Below are 11,993 nucleotides of genomic sequence, written 5' to 3' on the forward strand. Positions count from 1 at the left end.
CGGGAAGCAGCAGCCGCAGCAGAACGAAGGACACTTGCCGCTGAAGCTCCCGGGGGGAAGAAGAAGACCAAGTCCGGCAAGAGCTCTGATGGCCACTCCGGCAAGCGCACCTCTTCGGAGTGTTGTGCTACCGTCGAGGACGCACCATCGAGCTCCACCGGCAAGTGTAAGAAGGCAATGGCAGCTCCACCTTAGACTAAGAAGGTGTCCGCCAAGGAGGATGGCACTGGTGGTACTTTCACCATCAGCGCCACTCTTGACCCCAAATAGGAAAGCGCGCTCGTTGCTTTCCTGCGGGCGAATGTCGACGTGTTTGCGTGGCAACCGTCTGATATCCCCAGTGTTCCCAGGAAAGTGATTGAGCACCACCTTGCCGTCTGTCCTCATGCGCGGCCCGTCAAGCAGAGAGTCAGGAAGCAGGCAGTAGAGCGCCAAGAATTCATCACAGAAGAAATCAAGAAGTTGGAAGCAGCAGGCCTTGTCAGAGGAGTACTCCATCCCATGTGGTTGGCCAATCGTGTTGTTGTGCGCAAGGCTAATGGGAAATGGAGACTTTGCATTGACTTCACTGATGTTAATAAAGCTTGTCCCAAAGACCCATTTCCCTTGCCCCGTATTGACCAGATTGTCGACTCCACAGCCGGATGTGATTTGCTTTCATTTCTTGATGCATACTCAGGATACCATCAGATCTTCATGGCAGAAGAAGCTGAAGAAAAAACCGCATTTATCACCCCGTGTGGCACGTACTGCTTCGTACGGATGCCTTTCGGTTTGAAGAATGCTGGTTCAACATTCGCAAGGGTAGTCCACCATGCTTTTGAGCCACAAATAAACAGAAATGTGGAAGCTTACATGGATGACATAGTGGTCAAGAGCAAGAACAAGGCAACTCTGATTCAAGATTTAGACGAACCATTTGCAAATCTGCGCAAGATCAACCTCAAGCTTAACCCCGAGAAGTGCGTGTTTGGAGTCCCTTCCGGCAAGCTTCTCGGGTTCTTCGTGTCTCAGCGGGGAATTGAAGCCAATCCCGACAAGATCAAAGCCATCGAGCAGATCGAAGCACCAAAGCGCGTCAAGGATGTACGAAGGCTTGCTGGTTGCGTGGCTGCTCTCAGCAGGTTTATCTCTAGATCTGCTGAACGCGCCCTGCCATTTTTCAAAATTTTGAAAAAGGCAGGTCCAATGAAATGGACTCCGGAAGCGAAGGCTGCGCTGTAGGACTTGAAGAGATACCTGTCCTCCACTCCAACACTTGTCGCACCTAAGCCGCAAGAGAAGTTGCTGCTGTATATAGCGACAACCAATCAAGTGGTTAGTGCTGCGTTAGTGGCGGAGAGGGAAGCTGTCACATCCCTAGTCTGGTATGACCTAGACTAGCTAGTCATTTGTGCATCATGTTTATATTCCATTTAAATTTGAAATGAGGAGTGGTGGAACCCTCAGAATCATCTCTGAAAATGACCTAAATAAAAATTGCTCCAAAAAGGTCCAAGGAAATGTTCATGTTGCTCTCTGAAAATATTGGTCAGAGGTAAAATTCAAAAAAATATTTTAGGAGCTCATGGATATTTAATCTTGGCCATTTGGATTAATCCGATAATTATTTGCCTTGGATATATATTGTTATATATATAAAATATTGTCCAAAAATTATGCCATTTATAAAGGAGCTCTGGAATAATATAGTTAGCTCCTGCAAAAATTGGCATAAGGAAATAAATTGATTTAGTATTACTAAATCAAAACATATGTCAGAAAAAAATAGAAAACAAAAATAAAAGAGGGAGACTTACTTGGGCCTCCTCCCTGTGCAGCCCAGCAGCAGCAGGCCAGCCCAGCCAGCAGGCGGCCCAGCCGCCTCCTCCTCTGTCGTCTTCTCCCCCTCGCCAAGCAGCTGCGTGCCGCGCGCACCGCCGCGCCGCGCCACCTCCTCCCTCCCTGCCTGCCTGTCCCCCCTCTCCCCTCCTCGTCTGGATGCCCCGGAGACGCCACGTAGCCACCCCGACCTCTCTCGCACTCTCCCTCGCCCTCCTCCTCTCCCCCTGCTCTCTCCCTCGCACACCCGAGCGCCATCACCGCCGCCGCTCGCCGTTGTCGCGGCCACCGGCCTCCCCTCGCCCTCCGCCCGAGCCTAGTAGCTCCGCCTCGTCGTCCCCATCATCCTCGACGAGCCAAATGACCAGGGACGCGCTCCATCGCCGACACCGCCGTCTTCTTCATCGCCGGCGGCGAGCCCCATCGCCTGAGCCCCGCCATGTGGGCCCGGCCCGTCAGGTGATTAGCTTAGTGCTAATCACCGCTTAATTAACCCCCTGAGGCTGACATGTGGGCCCCGGTGCCCCCTAATCTTTTAATTAAGTTAATCTAACCCCCTGTTTAACCCCCTGACACTGACATGTGGACCCCACACGTCAGGTTTGACCCCAGTCAGCCGCAGTTGACTGCTGACGACGTGCTGACGTCATGCTGGCGCAATATATATTTTCTGGAATTAAAATAATTCAGGAAATTCCAGAAATTGGTTTAAACTTCAAAAATTCATATCAATTCAACCGTAGCTCAGATTAAAATAATTTATATATGAAAAATTATCAGAAAAATGTAATCTATCCATCTGTACTAGTTTCATGCATGAAAAACCAACTTACACATGCTGAATATGAGAAAACACATTATGACATATTAAGAGACTTAATTTAGAATTGCATTTGAGCTTTTGGTTCAAATGGACTTCAAACCAAATGAATACTAGTTGCATTAGCTCAAACAACATCACATCTTCATGCCATGTTCATGCATCATATTGTTGCATATGTTTGTGTATTGATTGCCGACACTGTTCCTTCTCGATAGGTCCTGCTCCGGAGTCCGTTCCAGAGTGCCTGTCTATGAAGCAGTGCCTCCCTTGTTGATTTACCAGGCAAGCAAACCCCCTTGTTCATTCCGATACAATCCTACTCTCTTGCTCCTGCTCTCAGTTATTGCATTAGGACAACAACGATTCATCTGCTACTTTGTGCTGCGGTAGTTGAACCCATTCCTCTACATGACCTGTCATTGCCACAGTAAATAGTTGAAACCCACTAGCATGTGTAGGAGTTGATTGAGCCATGTTGTGTTCCTACCATGCTATGCCTGCTATTGCTTAGAGTTGTGTCAGGTCTGGTTCATTGGGAATGAATTGGACTGTTACGATATGTTCTGATGCTGAGAGTGAAGTGTGTGAACACGATTTGGTAAAGGTAGCGGTGAGAGGCCATGTAGGAGTACATGGTGGGTTGTCTCACTGGAACCGTCCTTAAGCACTGAGTTCTATGTATGTTGTCCAATGACTCGATACTACCACACATTGGGTTCCGGTAACTCGACCCCTCTCGACTTATTAACCAACTTGGTCTCTGTCCAGGAGTCGCAACTAGTTTCTGGTGTTTGTAGGTAGTGCTATTTTTCTACCAAGTGGCACCCGGCAGGGTGGGCTTGGGACAGACTAGGCACACGTGGCCTGGTGTACCGAGTGGCACCCGGATGGTGGGCTCGGGAACCCTGCACACATCGTTTGGGGCCGTGAGCGACACCACGGCCGGATCTCCTTGCGGATGGAACCCGAATAGGCGATAAACCTGGACTAGAGTCTTGTGTGGTTAGTCAGGTCGTGGCCGACACCCTCGCCAGGCTTCCGCTTGAAGGTTGCCGAGATACATGACGTGTACATGGCGGTAAGTGGCGAGAGCGTGTGTGAAGAAGTACACCCCTGCAGGGTTAACATGATCTATTCGAATAGCCGGGTCCGCGGTTATGGACTTCATGGATGATTACATGGTACATAGACAACTTGAAGTGGATACTCTAAAATGCTCAAGACAAGTGTGAGTGCTATGGATGGCCTTCTCGTAGGGAGACGGGGATGAATCCATAGTAGTGTATTGTGTGGTGATTAGTGGACTCGTGTGCGCCATATCACCTCAAGAGTTTTTGGTAGTCGTAGAACAGGATAGCCACAGAGTCAAAGCTGGCTTGCTGCAACTAAACCCCACATTACCCTCTTGATACAAATGCATGTATGATAGGATCTGATGTAAGTCTTGCTGAGTACCTTTGTACTCATGTTGCTTTATTTATGTTTTTGGAGCGGAGACTTCGGTCTTAATAGTGTTCTCGTGGACTTCGATGAGTAGCTTGTACCTCAGCTACAATCTTGATCGGACGTTGTAGATAGTCAGGCTTTCAGCCTTTTTCATTTATAGATGTCTGTACTCAGACATGTAATGCTTCCGTTTGTTGCTTGATTGCTCTGAATGTTGGGTCATGTGACCCCTGTTTGTAATAAATGCTATGATGGCTCTTCTGAGCCTTTATCTATATGAGTTGTTGAGTTATGCTGTGATGCCATGTTGTACAGCACATACTTGCATGTTATGCGTACATGTAATGTGTATTGCTATGTGTGGGATCTGACTATCTAGTTGTTTATCCTTAGTAGTCTTTCTTACTGGGAAATGTCTCCTAGTGCTTCCACTGAGCCCTGGTAGCTTGCTACTGCTCCGGAACACTTAGGCTGGCCGGCATGTGTCCTTCTTCGATCCTGTGTCTGTCCCTTCGGGGAAATGTCACGCGATGAATACCGGAGTCCTGTTAGCCCACTACAGCCCGGTTCACCGGAGTCCTGTTAGCCCAGTGCTACAGCCTGGATTCACTCGCTGATGACCGACACGTTCGATGCTGGGTCATGGATGCCTGTCCCTGTAAGTTAGTGCCACTTTGGGTTTACGACTAGCCATGTCAGCCCGGGCTCTTTATCATATGGATGCTAGCGACACCATCGTATACGTGTGCGAAAAGGCGCAAACGGTCCCGGGCAAAGGTAAGGCGACACCCGTGGGGATACCGTGCGTGAGGCCGCAAAGTGATATGAGGTGTTACATGCTAGATCGATGTGGCATTGAGTCGAGGTCCTGACAGCGTTGGTATCAAAGCCTGACTGCCTGTAGGATTACCAAGCCAAACTGGTCGAAGTTGAGTCTAGAAATTCTTTAGTTATATAAGGGAATTGATTGTGGGAAGGAACGTAAGGCTCTTTTTACTCCTTTACCTCATGGCCTTCTGATCTGAGTCATCCTATCTTTCCTACGGGGTTAAGGAACTAGGCTTTCTCTTCCGTCTATCAGGATCACGTGTTACTACTCCGTAGTCCCATAGGATTGGTTGATCAGAGTCATACCCCAGTTTTGAGTATTTCCGGTGTAGTCTGTTTAGCACTATCTCAGAACCTTGAGTGATGATGATGAGTATGCTACCACCCCATTTTTAGTAGGATATCTCATTCTGAGCATTTTACTGTCGTTATGCTGCCGGAATTTCCCTAGGAGTTCGAGTGATACTAATTCCTTGTCCTACATTCTACAGTCTATAGTTGATGCTGACTCCGTCCCTGGTTTCGTTTCTCAGGATGTCATCAAGTTCTATTGTTCGTAGCCAGAAACATGGAGATGGTAGGGATGAGGATCCTCCCGACCCGCCTTCGTTGACAGAGTTCATGTTAGAAATGGAGAGGAACAAGCGTGAGTCTAACCGTTTGTTGGCACGTATGGAGGTGAACACCGCACATCAGTCCAATAAGTCTGCGACCATTCATGACTTCATTCGCTTGCACCCACCTACCTTTCATCATTCCATCGAGCCACTCGATGCAGATGACTGGCTCCGTAGCATCACTCATAAGCTGCGTTCCGCGAGCGTAGCTGAAGATGACAAGGTCACCTATGCCACATACCACCTGGAAGGTCCTGCTAGTCTTTGGTGGCAGAACTATGAGGCTATGCTTCCAGCTGGCCAGAATCCTACCTGGAGAGATTTCACTGAGGCTTTTCATGAGCATCACATTCCTGAAGCCCTCATCGATCGCAAGAGAGAAGAGTTCTGTAGTTTGACCCAGAGTAAGATGGCTGTTGATGCTTACAGTAGAGAGTTTGAGAACCTCGCCCGCTATGCCATAGAAGAAGTGTCCACGGACGCCAAGAAGCAGGCTAGGTTCCGGAAGGGTCTCAACCTCAAGTTGCGTCGTGATCTCCACCTGCACCATTGTGATACATTCCAAGCCCTTGTGAACAAGGCCATCAATGCAGAGACAGCTCAGCTCACTTACGAGGAGTCTCGTAAGCACACCCGTGATTTGGGATCTTCCTCTGGCTCTAGTTCCCAGAAGCGCCGGATTTGGGTTCCAAACTCCGCTCTTCCTTTCGGTTATGCACCGAGGCCATCCCATGTGGTGCCTCCCCCAGCTCAGCCATATGTCCCACCCAGGCCTACTGGTAGACCGTTTGTCAGTGCGGGTCCACGTCCAACCTCAGGGACTTGCTTCACATGCGGGAAGCCAGGACACTATGCACGTGACTGCTCTCAGACTAGTTATGCTCCACCCCAGCCCGAGAAGACTGTTGGCTGTGTTAAGCCGCCGAGTAAGTCGATCAAAGCCAAGCCAGTTCACACTAAACATGGACGTGTGCATCACGTCTCAGCTAAAGACGCTCATGATGATCCGGATGTCGTTCTTGGAACACTCCTTGTCAATTGTCACCCAGCATCGGTTCTATTCGATACTGGAGCATCTCATTCCTTCATTTCTGAAGGCTATGCTCGTTTGCACGACATGTCATTTTGTGATATGCCAACTCCGCTTGAAATCCAAACCCCAGGGTCTAGATGGCAGACCACCAGAATTAGCCATGGTAATGAAATCCTTGTTGATACACTTGTATTCCTTGCATCATTTGTAGCCCTCAAGTCCTCAGATATTAACATCATCTTGGGTATGGACTGGATGACAGCTCATCATGCCAAGATTGATTGTTACACAAGATCTGTTCAGCTTACACACCCATCTGGCAAGATAGTCACTGTCTCCACTAGAGTTGCAAAGCATCAGCTCTATTCTCTTAATGCCAGCCCTCTTCCAGACCTTGAAGATATCCCGGTAGTCCGTGACTTTTCGGATGTCTTTCCAGAGGAACTGCCAGGTGTTCCCCCTGACAGAGATGTAGAGTTCGTCATAGATCTTATCCCAGGAACAGCTCCAATCTCTAGGAGACCTTACAAGATGGCACCCTTAGAACTAGCCGAGCTTAAGAAACAACTTGATGAGTCCTTGCAAAAGGGTTTCATCCGTCCTAGTTCTTCTCCTTGGGCTTGCCCCGTCCTCTTTGTCAAGAAGAAAGACGGTATGGACCGGATGGTTGTAGATTATCGTCCCGTTAATTTGGTCACGATAAAGAACAAGTATCCGCTCCCCAGGATCAACGATCTGTATGATCAGCTCGCTGGATCCTCAGTCTTCTCCAAGATGGATTTGAGGTTAGGATACCACCAAATTAAGATCAGAAACGGGGACATTCCCAAGACAGCTTTTGTCACTCGTTATGGCCAGTACGAGTACACCATCATGTCCTTTGGCCTAACCAACGCCCCAGCCACATTCTCCCGCTTGATGAACTCGATCTTCATGGAGTACTTAGATAAGTTCGTCGTGGTTTACCTCGATGATATTCTTATTTACTCGAAGAACGAGGAAGAGCATGCCGAACATCTTAGACTTGTGTTAGAAAAACTCAGAGAGCACCGCCTTTATGCCAAGTTCTCCAAGTGTGAATTTTGGTTGCCAGAAGTGACCTACCTAGGCCACGTAATTTCTGGTAAGGGCATTGCTGTCAATCCCGAGAGAGTTCAGGCTGTTCTTAATTGGACTCCACCTCAAACCGTTAAACAAGTTAGGAGCTTCCTTGGTCTAGCCAGCTATTGTCGCTGCTTTGTTGAAAACTTCTCCAAAGTAGCCAAACCCCTCACGGAACTTCTCAAGAAAGATAAAAAGTTCGAGTGGTCCCCACAGTGTGAGTACAGTTTTCAGGAACTGAAAAGACGCCTGACTTCTGCTCCCATACTTGTGTCACCGGATTTCACTAAAGACTTTATTATCTACTGCGACGCCTCACGACAGGGACTAGGTTGCATTCTTATGCAGGATCGTCATGTGATTGCCTATGCATCTCGACAGTTGCATCCACATGAGGATAATTATCCTACACATGATCTAGAGCTTGCAGCCGTAGTCTATGCACTCAAGACCTGGCGACATTACCTCCTTGGTAAACGTTGCGAGATCTACACTGATCACCAGAGTCTCAAGTATATCTTCACCCAACCGGATCTGAACCTTAGGCAAAGACGTTGGTTGGAGTTAATCACAGATTATGTTCTAGGGATTACCTACACCCCAGGCAAAGCCAATGTCATGGCTGATGCGCTAAGCCGTAAATCCTATTGCAACAATCTCATGTTGCAGCAAGGCCAACCACTTCTCCATGAGGAATTCTGTAAGCTTAATCTTCACATTGCTCCTCACGGATTCCTTTCTACCTTGGTGGCGAAACCTGATCTTGAAGATCGGATTGTCGCTGCTCAAAAGCAAGACACAGGAATTTCTCGGATCAAGAGAAACATTAAGAAGGGAGTTGGTGGATGTTTCTCTATGGATGATCGTGGTGTTGTTTTCTTTGAGAATCGCTTGGTGGTTCCCAAGAATCAACATCTGCGACAATTGATTCTTAAGGAGGCGCATGAATCTCCTCTCACGATTCATCCCGGTAGTACTAAGATGTATCAGGACCTACGCCAGAGGTTCTGGTGGACTAGGATGAAGAGAGAAATCGCTGAGTTCATTGCTAAATGTGACGTTTGTCGTCGCGTTAAGGCAGATCATCAAAGACCTGCTGGCACCCTTCAGCCTTTAGCTATTCCTGAATGGAAATGGGATAAAGTTGGTATGGACTTCATCACCGGTTTTCCCAGGACCAAAAGAGGGAATAACGCTATCTTCGTAGTCGTTGATCGTCTTTCCAAAGTGGCTCACTTCCTTCCTGTTCGAGAGAGTATCACTGCAAGTCAGCTTGCTGACATATACATTTCTCGAATAGTATCACTCCATGGTGTTCCACTGGAGATCAATTCAGACCGTGGCAGTCTTTTCACTTCTCATTTCTGGGAGAGTTTCCAAACTGCCATGGGAACCCATCTTTCCTTCAGTACCGCTTTCCACCCTCAGTCGAGTGGTCAGGTGGAACGGGTCAATCAAATTCTCGAAGACATGCTCAGAGCTTGCGTTATCTCATTCGGTATGGATTGGGAGAAATGTCTTCCTTTTGCTGAGTTTGCTTATAACAATAGTTATCAATCCAGCCTCAAGAAAGCTCCTTTTGAAGTTCTCTATGGACGAAGATGTCGAACACCTTTGAACTGGTCAGAAACCGGTGAAAGACAATTCTTTGGACCGGACATGATCCAGGAGGCAGAAGAGCAAGTTCGCATCATTTGTGAGAATTTGAAAATAGCCCAATCTCGTCAAAAAAGCCAGTACGATCGTCATCATAAGGATATGACTTATGAAATTGGCGACCAAGCTTACCTTCGGGTTACTCCCTTGAAGGGTAACCATCGTTTCGGTATCAAGGGCAAGTTGGCTCCTCATTACATTGGTCCTTTTCGCATTCTCGCTAAACGAGGAGAGGTTGCCTACCAATTGGAACTACCCCCACATCTTTCTCGAGTTCATGATGTCTTCCACGTCTCTCAACTCAGGCATTGCTTCTCGGATCCCATCCGCGGAGTGGACCACGAAACGCTTGATCTCCAAGATAACCTGACATACCGAGAGTACCCGGTTCGCATTCTTGATCAAGCAGAGCGTGTTACTCGACGTCAGAACATCAAGTTTCTCAAGGTTCAGTGGTCTCATCATTCCGAGAGAGAAGCTATTTGGGAGTGAGAAGATCGTCTTCGACTGGAGTACCCCGCTTTCTTTCCGTCGACCCCTGAATCTCGGGACGAGATTCTTTCAAGTGGGGGCGAGTTGTCACATCCCTAGTCTGGTATGACCTAGACTAGCTAGTCATTTGTGCATCATGTTTATATTCCATTTAAATTTGAAATGAGGATTGGTGGAACCCTCAGAATCATCTCTGAAAATGACCTAAATAAAAATTTCTCCAAAAAGGTCCAAGGAAATGTTCATGTTGCTCTCTAAAAATATTGGTCAGAGGTAAAATTCAAAAAAATATTTTAGGAGCTCATGGATATTTAATCTTGGCCATTTGGATTATTCCGATAATTATTTGCCTTGGATATATATTGTTATATATATAAAATATTGTCCAAAAATTATGCCATTTATAAAGGAGCTCTGGAATAATATAGTTAGCTCCTGCAAAAATTGGCATAAGGAAATAAATTGATTTAGTATTATTACTAAATCAAAACATATGTCAGAAAAAAATTAGAAAACAAAAATAAAAGAGGGAGATTTACCTGGGCCTCCTCCCTGTGCAGCCCAGCAGCAGCAGGCCGGCCCAGCCAGCAGGCGGCCCAGCCGCCTCCTCCTCTGTCGTCTTCTCCCCCTCGCCAAGCAGCTGCGTGCCGCGCGCACCGCCACGCCGCGCCACCTCCTCCCTCCCTGCCTGCCTGTCCCCCCTCTCCCCTCCTCGTCTGGATGCCCCGGAGACGCCACGCAGCCACCCCGACCTCTCTTGCACTCTCCCTCGCCCTCCTCCTCTCCCCCTGCTCTCTCCCTCGCACACCCGAGCGCCATCACCGCCGCCGCTCGCCGTTGCCGCGGCCACCGGCCTCCCCTCGCCCTCCGCCCGAGCCTAGTAGCTCCGCCTTGTCGTCCGCATCGTCCTCGACGAGCCAAGTGACCAGGGACGCGCCATGTGGGCCCGGCCCGTCAGGTGATTAGCTTAGTGCTAATCACCGCTTAATTAACCCCCTGAGGCTGACATGTGGGCCCCGGTGTGTCAGGACCCCGACTCGATGTCACATCGATCTAGCCGGTAACACCTCATATCACTTTGCGGCCTCACGCACGGTATCCCCACGTGTGTCGCCTTACCTTTGCCCGGGACCGTTTGCGCCTTTTGGCTCACGTATATGATAGTGTCGCTAGCATCCATATGATAAGGAGCCCGGGCTGACATGACTAGTCGTAAACCCAAAGTGGCACAGACTTACAGGGACAGGCATCCATGACCCAGCTTCGAACGTGTCGGTCATCAGCAAGTGGGTCCGGGCTGTAGCACTGGGCTAGCAGGACTCCGGTAAACCGGGCTGTAGCGGGCTAACAGGACTCCGGTACTCAAAGCGTGACATTTCCCCGAAGGGACAGACACAGGAACGAAGAAGGACACATGCCGGCCAGCCTAAGTGTTCCAGAGCAGTAGCAAGCTACCATGGCTCAGCGGTAACACTAGGAGACATTTCCCGGTAAGAGAGGCTACTAAAGATAAACAACTAGATAGTCAGATCCCACACATACCAAGCATTTCAATCATACACACAATATGCTCGATATGTGCAAATACAACGAAGCATCACAACATGACTCTACGATACAAGTACTTTATTTAAGGCTCAGAGAGCCATACATAACATGCACAAAGGTACGGGTCTCACGACCCAACATTCAAGTCATACAGTCATACAAACCAGCAGCGGAAGTAACTTGTCTGAGTATAGACAACTAGTAAAATAAAAGAGGCTTGGAAAGCCTAGCTATACTACGTGGTCCTTCACAAGCTCAGGGTCACCACCAGGGTCTTTTAGCCTACTCGTTGATGCCAACGTCTACATAGAACCCATCAGAAGGGGTTGCAGCATCTTCTATAAAAACGTAAATTATAGCAACATGAGTACAAAGGTACTCAGCAAGACTTACATCAGATCCTACATACATGCATATTATCAAGAAGGGTTGGTGGAGTTATTGCAGCAAGCCAGCTTTGACTCTTGGCTAGACTATCCTACGATACTTCAACTTGAAAAGGTTTTGCGCACACGAGTCCACTACTCACCACTTCAATACATTACCGAGGATCCGCCTCCGTCTTCCTACGGAAGAGCCATCCTCGGCACTCACACTTATCTTGAGGCTTTTAACAGTTTCCATTTAC

The sequence above is a fragment of the Triticum aestivum genome, chromosome 1B, assembly GCF_018294505.1.
Source record: "Triticum aestivum cultivar Chinese Spring chromosome 1B, IWGSC CS RefSeq v2.1, whole genome shotgun sequence".
Classification (NCBI taxonomy): domain Eukaryota; kingdom Viridiplantae; phylum Streptophyta; class Magnoliopsida; order Poales; family Poaceae; genus Triticum; species Triticum aestivum.